General features: G+C 44.4%; 1 protein-coding gene across 6 annotated transcripts in view; it reads right to left on the bottom strand.

Moving 5' to 3' along the window:
- Positions 1–10982, bottom strand: part of chst15 (carbohydrate sulfotransferase 15) — an 82983-nt gene extending 72001 nt beyond the window's left edge. Inside the window, exon 1 of one of the 6 annotated variants that reach the window (XM_033033755.1) lies at positions 10883–10982. The gene's annotated coding sequence lies outside the window, so the exon portion shown is untranslated. The other 5 variants (XM_033033758.1, XM_033033756.1, XM_033033753.1 and 2 more) reach the window with 5 other exon arrangements.
- Positions 10983–15442: the final 4460 nt, after the last annotated feature.

Genomic DNA, 15442 nt, shown 5'->3' with positions numbered 1-15442 from the left:
TCTAGCCGATAAAATATTGCAGTGTATTCAGGTAGGAATTTCACCACCATGATAGTCTCATTAGAGTGTTAATAGGTTTGTTGACCAATACCAGCAATAAATCTTTAACAACTCGGAAGTCACTCGGAAAACCCCTGTGGTGAAGGGATTGAGGCAGCATAATTCCATATTTATTTTTTTCCCCTCCCGAGCAGTTATAGTTACCACACATCAAGTTTCAAATTAAGCATATTATGAATTCCCTGAATGTTACATTCTGGTTAGCATTTGAATGAGTAGAACTATTCTGAAAGTTAAATCAACATTCCTCCCAGAAGGTTGAGGGCTTCTTTCTTTAGCTGGAGTGCATTTTACAAAACCGAACACACGAGAGCTTCTGGGAACAATTAAGTGCAAGGCTATGATTAACTCCGCACCTTCACTGGTCACTTTTAGGCCTCACTGTTTTAATGATAATTCAGGATGTAAATCATGGTCCAGATTATGAGATCAGTTCGCAAACCAATGGTGCTCACCATTGACCTCACGGGCAGCTGCACAGAATGATCCCATTCCCAACAGTCATCAGTTACTCTGTTCGTCGAATCAGTAGTAAGGAAAGCAAACTCAATGCTAGCATTTATTTCAAGAGGGCTTGTATACAAAAACAGGGATGTAATACTGAGGCTCTATAAGGCGTTGGTAAGTCCGCATTTGGAATATTGTGAGCAATCTTGGGCACCATTTCTGAGGAAGGATGTGCTGGCTCTAGAGAGGGTCCAGAGGAGGTTTACAAGAGTGATCCCAGGAATGAGTAGGTTAAGCATTGATGAGCATTTAGAAACATAGAAAATAGGTGCAGGAGTAGGCCATTAGGCCCTTCAAGCCTGCACCGCCATTCAATATGATTATTGCTCATCATCCAACTCAGTATCCTGTACCTGCCTTCTCTCCATACCCCCTGATCCCTTTAGCCACAAGGGCCACATCTAACGCCCTCTTAAATATAGCCAATGAACTGGCCTCAGCTACCTTCTGTGGCAGAGAATTCCAGAGATTCACCACTCTCTGTGTGAAAAATGTTTTCCTCATCTCGGTCCTAAAAGATTTCCCCCTTATCCTTAAACTGTGACCCCTTGTTCTGGACTTCCCCAACATCGGGAACAATCTTCCTGCATCTAGCCTGTCCAACCCCCCTTGTCGGCACTGGGCCTGTACTCGCTGGAGTTTAGAAGCATTGAAACATACAGAATAGTTAAAGGCTTGGATAGAGTGGATATGGAGAGGATGTTTCCACTAGTGGGAGAGTCTAGGACTAGAGGTCAAAGCCTTAGAATTAAAGGACTTTCTTTTAGGAAGGCGATGAGGAGAAATGTATTTAGTCAGAGGGTGGTAAATCTGTGGAATTCTTTGCCACATTCGGCTGTAGAGGCCAAGTCAGTAGATATTTTTAAGGCAGAGATGGATAGATCAGGTATCAGAGGTTATTTTTTGATTAGTACAGGTATCAGAGGTTATGATGAGAAGGTAGGAGAATGGGGAGAACCCTCCATACCCAAGAGTCAGAGACAGAGTGAGAGAAGACTGAGTGCAGAGAAGACTGTATAGTGCAGGTAAGCCTTAAACTTCACAAGTAAAACCCACAAACCATTTTAATCAGGTCTTTACCCTATTAAATGAGGAAAAACACCGAGTTACTGATCAATTAATCTGTCTACCAATGTCTTGTACATCTTTAACCCCCTAAAATTAAACATAAAGTACGGAATCAAATTGTTATGTCTATTAACCTCTGCACAGAGATGAGTGGCTGGTTGCAATGTATACCACTCACCTTAACCCATCAGCACTTTGCTGCTAGATTCATGGCAAGTCTGTATGAGAGAACAAGGTGCACACTGGCATCTTAACTCCAACTCAATTTAACCTTCCAGGCTTGATAAAGCATGGAGCAAAGTCAGAAATCTGCTGACCAATTAGTACCAGATAGGCAACAATTCCATATCCTATAGGTTGTCCAAATGATACAGAAGTCCCATCAACTTTAAACACTTATTCCGTGAATGTCCTTCAGCTTACATCATCAAAATGCCTCGCTATAGACTCAATCACACATACATGCCATGCACCTGTGGGCATGCAAGAGAATGAAATGAAAGACAAGCAGTGTCAAAGTTCAAACGCATTAACAGATTAAGGGTCAGAAATTTATGGTTGGCCAAAAGTGTGGCAACATGGACCACAATCTACAACCCGAAGACCTGATGGCGCAGTGGTAGAGTTGCTGCCTTACACCGCTTACAGCGCCGGAGACCCGGGTTCGATCCCGACTACGGGTACTGTCTATATGGAGTTTGTTCGTTCTTCCCATGAGCGCATGGGTTTTCTCCAAGATCTTCGGTTTCCTCCCACACTCCAAAGACGTACAGGTTTGTAGGTTAAATGGCTTGGTATAAATGCAAAATTATCCCTAGTGTGTGTAGGATAGTGTTAACGTACAGGAACAGCTGGTCAGTGCAGACTCGGTGGGCTGAAAGGCCTACTACTGCTCTGTATCTCTAAACTAAAAAAACAAAACCCAAGAAACAGAAAACAATAGACGACAAATAGCAAGTCAGGCTGAAGCTTGGTGCCTTTTGTGGTGAAATTTGTTTTCTTTTTATTTACTGAAGGAATTAGAGAGGGATTCATTTTTAAAACTTGAATTTTTACCCAAAGTATAAATATGAACATGACCAAAAATGTACTTGCATCATTGGAAACTGTCTTTGCTTCTTAACCCATTGTTACATTACTCATCTCAGACTTTCATGTAACAATGAGGTTTCATCTTATTGTCACAGCTTCCTGTTCTCACATCAATACAGAATATTGATAATTAAAAAATATTCCAATCCTCATCAAATTATCCATCTACCATCAATAGTAGATCTCTGTCACTGTAAATTTAAATGTTGGGAAATGTGTTACCTAATCACCATCCGTGCAATTAATCTTTAATGGGATTTTTGTTGAGGTTAGAATTACACAGGTATAAATGCAGCTCCAGTCAAGATTTCTTCTCAGATCTTGCAACAACCGCAGAGATTACTTCACAGGGCACATGTAGTGATCTCTAACTGGCATACCTAGTATATCATTGTGCCCACATCATTCACATCACAGGCATTCTTCTTCACTCTAATGCACTTCACTCCAATGCACCACTCTAAAAAAACCTTACTATCAATACTTGTGGCTATACCTTTGCAATGGCTCTGCAACTTTCATGATTTGAATTCCAATGTTATTCTTTCCTTGGTACTCAATGTTCGTGTCTGTATATACTAAATCTATTTATGATAAAATGATTCTCAGCAGGTTAGGAAAGATACGAGTTTATCCCAGTCTGTCTCAATGTGGCAAGTTCAGAACTTGATCTCCCTGACTTGGGAATGGCGCAGTATCTACCATTCGGGTATTAAAGTAGGAGAAATAATGAACTCAGCAATGGCCCAGAAGTGGCAAAAGGTGCGCATATCCTTGCAAATTAGTTACTACCACCTGGTCAGCTATCACAGACATCCCCTGCCCCATCTATGGAAGAGGGTACACTTCCACATTGACCACGTGAACCACTGCGGACCCAACACAAGCACAGTGGGAGCCTGTCAGCCATAATCCCAGGAAACAGCCAAAGGAGAAGATGCCAACAAGCTTTGCAGTAGTTCTGCAGCCTTCATGCCTTGGTTTAGCTATGTGATTCTTTCTTTGGCACTTTTGCAATTGTTTGATGCTTCTATTTTGTACACAAACTACCTATGATAAAATGTTCTGAACCCACGAGGAAAGAAACAGGTTTAACCCCAGTGTATCCACGCGGCAAGTTCCCAATTTTTGCCACAGATGGCGGTGGAGGCCAAGTCATTGGGTATTTTTAAGCCAGAGACCGATTGGTTCCTGATTTGTGTGGGCATCAAAGGTTATAGGGAGAAGGCGGGAGAATGGGGTTGAGAAGGAAAAATAGATCAGCTATGATCAAATGGCGGATCAGACACGATGGCCAAATGACCTAATTCTGCTCCAATGTCTTGTGGTCTCATCCCTGTCAATCTCATCCCTGCCGTAACATGGGGAGGACTTGTACAAATGTTATTGACTAATGAAGATAAAAAGCAGATTATGATTGATAATTAAAGATTAGTAACCAATTCTGTAAAGTATTTACACTTTTATAGTATGAAATTCTGCACAGTTTTTGCACAGTGGCAGTGTTGTTTTATCAGACTAGTAATCCAGAAAGCTGGGCTATTAGTCTTGTGTCTCTGGGCTCAAGGTTTAAGACCAAATGCCATCATATCAGCATACCGGCATAAAATGGAGCAGAAAGCTCCTCATTACAATGGTCATGAAATAAACCCAGAACCAGAAACAGATTGAACTAGTTTGTAGTTTTTCTGGTTATAAAGTCATAGAGTGATACAGTGTGGAAACAGGCCCTTCGGCCCAACTCGCCCACACCGGCCAACAATGCCCCAACTACACTAGTCCCACTTGCCTGCGCTTGGTCCATATCCCTCCAAACCTGACCTATCCATGTACCTATCTAATTGCTTCTTAAACAATGGGATAGTCCCAACCTCAACTACCTCCTCTGGCAACTTGTTCCATACACCCGCCACCCTTTGTGTGAAAAAGTTACCCCTCAGATTCCTATTAAATCTTTCCCCCTTCAGCTTGAACTCTGGTCCTCTAATCTCCTACTCTGGGCAAAAGACTGTGCATCTACCCGATCTATTCCTCTCATGATTTTGTACACCTCTATAAGATCTCCCCTCATCCTCCTGCTTTCCATGGAATAGAGACCCAGCCTACTCAACCTCTCCCTATAGCTCACACCCTCTAGTCCTGGCAACATCCTCGTAAATATTTTCTGAACCCTTTCAAGCTTGACAATATCTTTCCTATAACATGGTGTCCAGAACTGAACACAATATTCTAAATGCAGTCTCACCAACGTCTTATACAACTGCAACATGACCTCCCAACTGATGAAGGCCAAAATGCCATAAGCCTTTTTGACCACTTTATCTGCCTGCGACTCGACCTTCAATGAACCATGCACCTGTGTCCCTAGATCCCTCTGCTCTACAACACTACCAAGGCGTACCATTTACTGTGTAGGTCCTGCCCTTGTCTGACATCCCAAAATGCAACGCCTCACACTTTTCTGTATTAAATTCCATCAACCATTCCTCCGCCCACCTGGCCAATCGATCCAGATCCAGTCACTCTTGGTGACCTACTATAGCAGCCATTCTGGCCACAGGCACAGCCCATTTTAATGAGAAAGTTCAGAGACAAGGAATGAGTTGGTTAAAACTACTAAGGAATTGGCAGAGATTTAAGTGGGACTGGGAAAGAGTCAGAAAGTCCAAACATAGGGAAAGAAAAATTTCAAACAAGGATAGAGACTCAAAGAATGTTGTACATGGAACAAAGAAAGGTGATGGATGCCAATTCTGTTCATCTGTATAACAGGAAGTATCAGGATATGATCGCCTGCTTCCAACTATTCAGCTTGGACACACTTTCCTGGAGCTATTTGTCAGTGGTGCCATATACAAAGTGATGCTTTGTAAATCAGACCTTGCCATCCATCGGGTGCTTTTGAACCAGATGGAACAAATGTAAGATTCACAAGAAATTTTCACAAAGATTCACAGCAAGGTGCATGGCAGTGTGGATGTGTGCTGTGAATCTACTTGGCATAGATCAGGAGAAGACAGTTTTCTCGCTGTGGCTTGCAAGGGATTCAAAGTGATTCATTCCAGAATGCTTTGGAGCAATCAGACGTGGAAGTAGCATTCTAGGCTGGGAAGAGATTCAAAGATGAATGAACTGCATGGTGGTACAGATAGAGGCATCGCAACCTCACAAGGCCAGAGACCTGGGTTTAATCCTGATGCTGTGTGTTGTCAGTGTAGAGTAGCACATTATTCCTGTGATTGCATGGGTTTTCTCTGGCTGCTGCGGATTCCTTGCACATTCCAAAGACTTGTCAATTGGTAGGTAAATTTGCTGCTGTAAATTGCTCGTGTGGTCATGAGTGGTAGAATCCAGGGCTAGTTGATAAGAATGTAGGGAGGACACAAAGGGTTAGGATTAGCATATTTACGGTCTTTTTTTCCATGCTCTGTATCTCTATAACTCCATAAAACAATTGAATTGAATGTACTGTACTATGACATTTTGAACAAGTGGATAAGTGTATCATAAGTGTATTCTTGTATCATAGGATAGGGGCTTGATAAAACTTACAAGAAACCGAGGAAGAGAAGCTGGAAATATATTTGCGGATGCTACAGTTACGTTAAAAATAATCAAACCCTCTGGCAAAATATCCGTTTATTAATGGAGGATCTATTTAGTAAAACATAAAGGCAGTGATTAAAGGTCACCTTCAATGCCAAGTGGGAAATAAATAAGACCAACTCCTTCTAGACTTGAACCTCCGATCCTAGGTCTAACATGGTGCAGATAATTTCCAATTAATATTCAGATTTTTTTTTTAAAGAGACACATAGTTTTTAGACTTTAGAGATACAGCGCGGAAACAGGCACTTCCGCCCACCTAGTCCACACCAGCCAGTGATAACCCTGTACACTAACACTATTCTACACACCAGGGACAATTTACAATTTAACCAAAACCTATTAACCTACAAGGCGGTACATGTTTGGAGCATGGGAGGAAACTTCAGCACTCGAACAAAAAACACGCGTTCACAGGGAGAACGTACACACTCCATACAGACAGCAACTAGTAGGCAGGATCGAACCTGGGTTTCTGGCACTGTAAGGCAGCAACTCTACTTCTGCACCACTGTGCCACCCTCAAAGAATGGTTTAAATAAAATCCTTGGCTGAAAATCAACTAAGCAGACTGGCCATTTTAACCAAAGATTACAATTCTCAATTCCCATATTGTTTATTCAGCATTATCTTGTGTATTCATACAAAGATTTAGAATCTTTACAGTTCATGTCCCATCATTGACATAATTTACTCATCTACAGTGACAGGGGCGTTTTACATTTAACTCCATTGAAAGCAAGTATTGGATATCAAAATATTGGATAACCTATGATGAGCATTTGTTGGCACTGGACCTGTACTCGCTGGAGTTTAGAAGTTTAGAGTTTAGAAGTTTAGAACAATGAGAGGGTCCAGAGGATGTTTACAAGAATGATCTCAGGAATGAGTACGTTAACCTATGATGAGCGCTTGTCGGCACTGGGCCTGTACTCCCTGGAGTTTAGAAGAATGAAGGGGACCTCATTGAAACATACAAAATAGTGAAAGGCTTGGATAGAGTGGATGTGGAGAGGATGTTTCCACGTGCGAAAATCTAGGACTAGAGATCAGAGCCTCAGAATTAAAGGACGTTCTTTTAGGAAGGAGATGAGGAGGAATTTATTTAATCAGAGGGTGGTGAATCTGTGGAAACTTTTGCCACAGAAGGCTGTGGAGGCCAAATCTGTGGATATTTTTAAGGCAGAGATATTCTTGATTAGTATAGGTGTCAAAGGTTATGGGGAGAAAGCAGGAGAATGGGGTTAGGAGGGATAGATCAGCCATGATTGAATGATGGAGTAGACTTGATGGGCCGAATGGCCTAATTCGATTCCTATCACTTATGACCTTATGGAAGCTGTTCGATAAGCTTTATCTTGGGGAGCAGAAGTTTAAAAATGGTGTAATAACTAACATAGTTATTGGTCCAGACATTGTGGTCAACTACAAAGAAAATCGCCCCCAAAATAACCTCAAAATAATCTTCTCTAAAGACCTGTGAATCTCTGACCAGATTCACCTTTCCCATTCTTCTCTTCAATGAAAATCTGATGTCCAGTCACAGTGATTGCACTAAGCAGCTGGGCAGACATTCAGAGACATTCTTACAAGCAGAAAAGTAAAGTTTTAACAAAAAAAAGATCAAGCAAAGAAGTCGTTTAGAACAGAGAAATTTGGTGGAAGCTGAAATACCTAAAGCTAAATCATATATATTTTTAAACAACCGAGCAGGTTTCTCAACATATGGTTATGGGAAGAAGGCAGGAGAATACGTTTGAGAGGGAGAGATAGATCAGCCATGATTGAATGGTGGAGTAGATTTGATGAGCCGAATGGCCTAATTCTGCTCCGTAACTTATGAACAGAAGTAATCGACAGATATAAAATTATCTTGTTAAAAGGCAGGGAGTCGTTATGCAATAATGATAGTTTGTACACCATTAACGAATTGGTTTCATTTCATGTCACAAAGCACAAGACAACAGAAGGAACAGCATCATTCTCATCAGGTCATTGATGTCTCGGGTTGCAAAAGTTGCTAAATAGCGCACCCAGCGGAGACATAGCGAATCGCCAGCAGTTACCAGTGGATGGACCGTGCTTAGGCATCCTTCAGGAATGTCTTTAAGTACAACAGTGAGCACTGAATGCTTTGCCGCTACGTATCGATGCAAATTTAACAGCGACTTCGCTGTAAACCTGGAATATTTACTCCCAAGAAATCCTCGTTCAATCGGATGTCTTATTAAAAAAAAAATGAAACATTCTTCACGACGATGATGTCAATTTCCCGGCAAATTACAATAAATCAGCTCATTTTACCGGGTCATAATACACATATGTGTACCCTTGGCTGTTTAACGCTATATCATCTCCGAGAAGGCATCGGCAACGCCTCACGCACTCGGGAACAGACAATAAATAATACGTTATTTCGGAAAACATAACAATTCCCTAAACTTCCGTTCATATCTTGATCAGAGCTTGTGTTTATTTCTTGTTCTATTCGAGAGAAGTGGGAATAACTACCATGCGATATCAAAGCAAGTGATCAGACCTGAAGTGAAATAAGGAATTATTTTGTATTCTACATCTTGCATTAGAATATGGAAAAGGTTTTAGTCCCGAAAGAATATTACTTTCATATTCTATACCCTTTAATTTTTTAATACTTTCCCCAATTATCTTGATCATGAAACGTGGCCGATACATTTAATATCACCCATTTTAAATTACACGTGATGTCTAATTTGAATTACATCTTCACGTTGTAGATATCACGTCTGCGGTGATAAAGGCGAGGCCACAAATTGACAGAATCTACAGGGGTATAATTCAAGGGTCCGGACAGCGCCGTGTGTTAGAAAAGTGTCAAGAGTGTTTTATTGTCATATATGGCCCGAAACTGAACAACGAAATTCTTCCTTTACGTAGGGCGGGGTGAAAGATGGAAAGACGTTACGTTTAGACCACATAACGCGATCGCAAGTGTCTTCAGAAGTTCCAAACTCTCAAAACAAAATAATTAGTCGGTAACATAAAAGGCACCGGATTTAAAATAGGAAACACTCACAGTTAGAAAGCGCACACCAAGAAGCAAAGTTGCAGAATAAAGTCGGAGTTGGTTCCAATGTTGGACAAAGTTCTTGTTTGAACATCTCTGACCAGCTTCACAGCAACAGCTTCATCAGCACATCCGAGGAGGAGAAATGCTCCCTATCTATCACACACACATTCGCCGGGGTGTTCTGCCCCTGTGTGAAATCTGTCTGGGATTCCTTGCCTTGTCTGACCTCTCCACACGAACTCCCTCGGCAGCTTCGGTGCATCGCTGGTCCACAGACTGCGGGCAGCCCGGGGTGGGAGTGGACGAGAAGGGACGGGATGGGGGGGGGGTGTCTGGCGGTGGTGGTGGGACAGGGCGTGAGCATCGGTACATGTTGCGGGCGAGCGGGCGGGGTAGGCGAGGCAGCCGCCGCTCTGCTCCGCCCGGGGGGACAGGGACAGGAACAGGGACAGGCGAACCAGCCACTCGACGCGGGACGTGGAGCAGCTGACACACGGGGACTCCCGGGGGCAACGCAGAGCCGGGGTGGGGGGGGGGGGGGGGGTGCACAGATCGCTTCAAACAATAAAAGCCCACCTTTGTTTCAAACACTTTCCTTTGAAGCTGCAGCCGTCCGTATTAGAGTTTAAACCCGCCCGCCCGCCCGCGACTGTGAGCCGGCTACCCGGCGCTGCCACTCACCTCCGCCTTCTCCGTGTTTAATGAGCCGCCACTTCACATTCTCCAACACACAGCTCACAGGCTCCAGGACAACTCAGCGCCGCATCAAACCCTGGCGCACGGACCTTCCATTTCACCGCCGGCTCGTATTCTCCACCAGAAACTTCTCGTCCGGGTCCTCCTTGACGAACCCACACGTACCCAGCCCTGTGCTCTCCCTCTCTCTCTATCGCTCTCACTCCGAGGCGGCAGCCCGATAGGCGACTCTGTGACCTCCCAGTCACAAGCTCAGCAGCATTACAGCTTCAGCGGCAGCCAGTTAGATCGCAACCCCGCGCCTTCTCCAAACCTACCTCAACACAGAAGCAGACAGCGTCTCGCCGCCCCCCACCCAGAGATCGCCACCCCCCCCTACAATCTGGTGTCCCGCGAGGTCTGTTCTCAACCCCTTACCGTCAGGACTCTGTGGCCAAAATCTACTCCAACTCCATTTCCAAGTTTGCAGATAGGCGCTGCCGTAGAGGGGCCGATCTCGAAGACCAATACAGGAAGGAGATAGAGAGCTTAGTGGTGTGGTGTTAGACAACAAACTCACTCTCTCACGATAAGCAACGTCAAGGAGCTAGACATGGGTTGCAGGAAGCAGGGTGGAGTACACATCACGGCCTGTGTCAACGGTGCTGAAGTGGAGATGGTCGAGAGCTTCAGGTTTCCTGGTGTAAATACCACCAACAATTTGTTTTGGCCTAACCACATTCGATGCTATAGCCAAGAATACACACCAACGGCTCTACTTCCTCAGAAGCTAAAGAAAAGTAACATGTGGCCAATGCCTCTTACCAAGTTCAACAGCTGCACCGTAGAAAGTATCCTATCCAGATGCTTCACAGCTTGGTATGGCAAGTGCTCTGCCCAGGACCACAACAAATCACAGGGAGTTGTGAACATGCTCCAGTCCATCACACAAATCAGCCTCCTCCCTGCTCCCCCCACTCCCCACACCCCACTGATTCCATCAATCTTTCACGCTGCCGCAGGAAAGGACATTCACACCCTAGTCAATCTCTCTTCTATCCTTTCGATCAGGGAGAAGATACACGTGCTTGAAAGCACATACCACCAGATTCAAGAACAATTTCTTCCCTCGTGTTATCAGACTTTTGAATGAACCTCTCATATACTGTATAAGGGATGAATTCCTAATTTTCAATCTACTTTGAGATCTGCAATCTACAGGCCCCCCTTCTTTATTCTTTATTTTTTTTATTTACACTTTCTCTGCGGGTGCAACACTATATTTATTTACTGTCTGTTTATTTTCTTGTTTGCACAACCTGATGTCCACATCTACAGTATGATCTGCCTGGGTAGCACACAAAACAACATTTATTGCTGCATCATCCAATACCAATAACAAAGCAGTACCAATAAAAATCCGCAAACATACAGTCTCCAAACACAATCATAAGGTCATAAGGAATAGTAGAATTGGGCCATTCGGCCTATCAAGTCTACTCCACCATTCCATCTTGACTGATCTATCTCTCCCTCCTAACCCCATTCACCTGACCTCCCCATAACCTCTGACCTGTACTAATTAAGAATCAATCTATCTCTGCCTTAAAAATATCCACTGACGGCCTTCACAGCCTTATGTGGCAAAGAATTCCACAGATTAACCACCCTCTGACTAAATAAATTTCTCCCCATCTCCTTCCTAAAAGAACATCTTTCAATTTTGAAGCTATGACCTCTAGTCCTAGACTCTCCCACTAGTGGAAACATCCTCTCCACATCCACTCTGTCCAAGCCTTTCACTATTCTGTATGTTTCAATGAGGTCCCCCCTCATTCTTCAAAACTCCAGCGAGTACAGGCCCAGTGCCGACAAATGCTCATCATAGGTTAACCTACTCAATCCTGGGATTATTCTTGTAAACCTCCTCTGGACCCTCTCCAGAGCCAGCACATCCTTCCTCAGATATGGTGCCCAAAATTGCTCACAATATTCCAAATGTGGCCTGACCAGTGCCTCATAGAGCCTCAACATTACATCCCTGTTTATTTATAGAATCTCTTAGAAAGGGGCCGACAGACCCTTTCTGCTGATGCAATGTCACAGAAAGGGTCGCATAGACCCACCCCCCAAATAGAGGCTCAGTCATCAAAAAAGTTACTGCACATATTTGAATTCTGAACTGAGAACATCTGGAAATGAACGGCTGGTCAGTCAACATCTGTGCAGAGAGAAGGAGTATAAAGCAAATGATTTGCATCATAAACAGTTCCTCAGACAGAGAACACAGCAAATAGAAGCCAAAGTAAACCAGTCGGCCTTTTGTGCCGGCTTTGCCAGTCAATAAGTGGAGGAATGGGATTGCTGGAATTGTTCTGAGAGCTAGCATAAAAGTGAATGCTGAATGGCTTCTTTCTATGTCATAAGGGAGTGTAAGAAATATAATTGTTGCTGATTTTATCATTTCAGTATCACTTTACTTTCCCCAGTAACTTTTGGTTTCCCTAAAGTCCAAAGTCTATCGGCCTCTGTTTTGAATATACTCAGTCACTGAGCCTTTTGGGTGGAGAATTTCAAAGATTCTTTACCTACGGTAAATAACTTTCTTCTTGGCTCAATCTTGAATGGATAGTTTATTTTTATTTGAGGCGGTGACCCCTGGTTCATGACACCCAGCCAGAAGAAACATCATCCATTTATCCCAAAGAATTTTGCATGTTTTAATGAGATCACCTCTCATTCTTCTCAGCTTGAGAGAATGTTACGCAAGTCAGCTTAATCTCTCCTCAAAGCACAAACTTCACATCTCAGGAAACTTGTTGAACCGCTCTTGCTCTTCCTCCTACACATGTCATGGAGACCAGACCTGTACATAAAAAATATTCCAGATGCAGTCTTAACCGGGCACTATATAATTCAGTGAGAAGCCTTAAGAGCCATTGAGTCATAGGGTGAAGCAGTGTGGAAGCAGGCCCTTCAACCCAACTTGCCCAGAACAGCCAACATGTCTTAGCTACACTCGTCCCACCTGCCCGCGTTTGGTCCATATCCCTCCAAACCTGTCCTATCTGACTGTCTAACTGTTTCTTAAATGTTGGAATAGTCCCTGCCTCAACTACCTCCTCTGGCAGCTTGTTCTATACACCCACCACCCTTTGTGTGAAAAAGTTACCCCTCAGATTCCTATTCAATCTTTTCCCCTTCACCTTAAGCATATGTCCTCTGGTCCTCAATTCACCTACTCTGGGCAAGAGACTGTGTGCATCTTCCCGATCTATTCCTTTCATGATTTTATGAACTATCATCTTCTCGTCCTCTTGCACTAAAGGATAATAAACCATTGTGGTCTGTTGTGTCTGCACATTGGCTTTTGCTGAGCCATGTGCAAGAGCCTCCCCCCATACTTCTAAATAGTAATATCCTTCATTCTCTCACCATTTAAAAAATATGTTTCTACATTTTCCTTACCATAGTGGATGACCTCACACATTTTCCCATCTTATCTTGCATCTGCCATGTCCTTGTCCACTTACTTTAGCTCTGAACACCAGTCAATCACGCCATTTGCTGGATACTTCTCCACAGTCAGTGCCTCTTAGACCCCAAGATCCCAAACACAGGTCCTCCATCAGATTTTACTTCGGAGTCACGTGAGTGACTACGTGAAGAACTCCGCCAGGACGCATGCGTGTCATATGTCGCTACACGCATTGCAACGAGTCAGAGCCGGGGGAACGACGTTCCCCTTAGCGGCAAAAATTGAAAGCCGGGAACAGCAGGTAAGGAGACTCTGCGTTCCAGAATTTGAAAGCCGGGAACAGCAGGTAAGGAGACTCTGCGTTCCAGAATTTGAAAGTCGGGAACAGCAGGTAAGGAGACTCTGCGTTCCTTCCACTTACCTTACAGGTGGAGACATGGACCAGATCCACGAAGGCTGCGGAAAAGCTGGCGGGGGAGAACCGCGGAGTTGCGGGCAGCCGGCAGCAGCAGCCAACGGCACGCCAATCTCCTGTAATGGGAACAGCTGTGCCCGACTTCGCTCCCGCACCGGCCACGGCCGGGCGGTAGAGCGAAGCAAAAAACTAACAGTCGTTGACTCCAATGAGTCCGACTTTGAATAGCCATGAGCGGCCAGTGCCCGTGCGCATTGGGGCCGGTTGGAGCGGCTTTAGGAGCAGCCGCGAGCGGCCAGTGCCCGTGCGCATTGGAGCCGGTTGGAGCGGGGAACAAAGCAGCCGCGACGGCCAGTGCCCGTGAGCATTGGAGCCGGTTGGAGCGGCTGCAGGAGGAACAGCTTCAAGCAGCCGCGACGGCCAGTGCCCGTGAGCATTGGAGCCAGTTGGAGTGGCTGCAGGAACTGGAGCAAGAGCGGCTTCAGGAGTAGTGGCTTCAGGAGCAGCCGCGACGACCAGTGACCATGAGGTGGCCAGTGCCCGAGAGCATCGGAGCCAGCTGGAGCGGCTGTTGGAGCAGGTAAGTGGCAGGCTCCGGGAGATGGAGACTAGTCACAGGGGGCAGCTAGTAAGTCCTACAGCAGTACCTCTTGTAGGGCTGCACAGTGTTCTCCCTCATCAGAGGGGAGTATAGGGGGTCAATTCTGGGCTGAACCTGAAGAGGGATGCAGAACATACCCCTAGTGCACATGGGGTGCAAGAAAACCTATTGGAAGACAGTTACCATCAGGGAACTGCAAAACACTGAATGTTCCCAGTATTAACCAGTGTATTTGAAAACATGGCAGGGCCAGGGACTTGAAACAACAGAAAGTTCTGAAAGTCCTAACAGCGGGAATTACGGGTTTCGCCCGCACAATAAACAAAAAAGACATGACACAAGATCACCAGGATGCACTGGCTTTATTTTGCAACTACCAATACGAGTGAACAGCATTAGGAAGAAGTGCCATCCAACCGGCTTTAGACCCTAATTTGCAGGCCTATGCAAACCTGGAACCTCCAAACCACCAATATTACAATTTGGAGGCAACTTATCAAAACAGGTAAAAGAACTTGACAAAGAGGGAAAACCCTGGGGCTCATTAAAGCAACGTCTAAAAACTACTTCCTGGGGTATGCGCTAACCCTCAACACCGACCCAACTACAGATCCAGACACCGGCACCTCAACGTCCACGGAGGATGCCGAAAAAGTAACAAACCTACTAATAGTAACCATGGAGGAAGGTGGGTCTGGTTCCTTACGAGGTTGGTGGGAGATTACAATTCTATCTGGATGCATGGAATAAATTAACTACCGACACTTATATTTTCAGAAGTATAGGGTTATACCATAGAATTTATACAAAACATAATCCTCCAGTTCAGCATGTACCGAACCGAATGTTCGTGCTTACAGGCAAGGAAAAAACCCATATAAAAAAGGAGTA

This window comes from Amblyraja radiata, chromosome 15 (genome assembly GCF_010909765.2).
Source record: "Amblyraja radiata isolate CabotCenter1 chromosome 15, sAmbRad1.1.pri, whole genome shotgun sequence".
Lineage (NCBI taxonomy): Eukaryota > Metazoa > Chordata > Chondrichthyes > Rajiformes > Rajidae > Amblyraja > Amblyraja radiata.
Note: the sequence above shows the minus strand (reverse complement) of the source record. Positions and strands in the feature narration are given on the sequence as shown.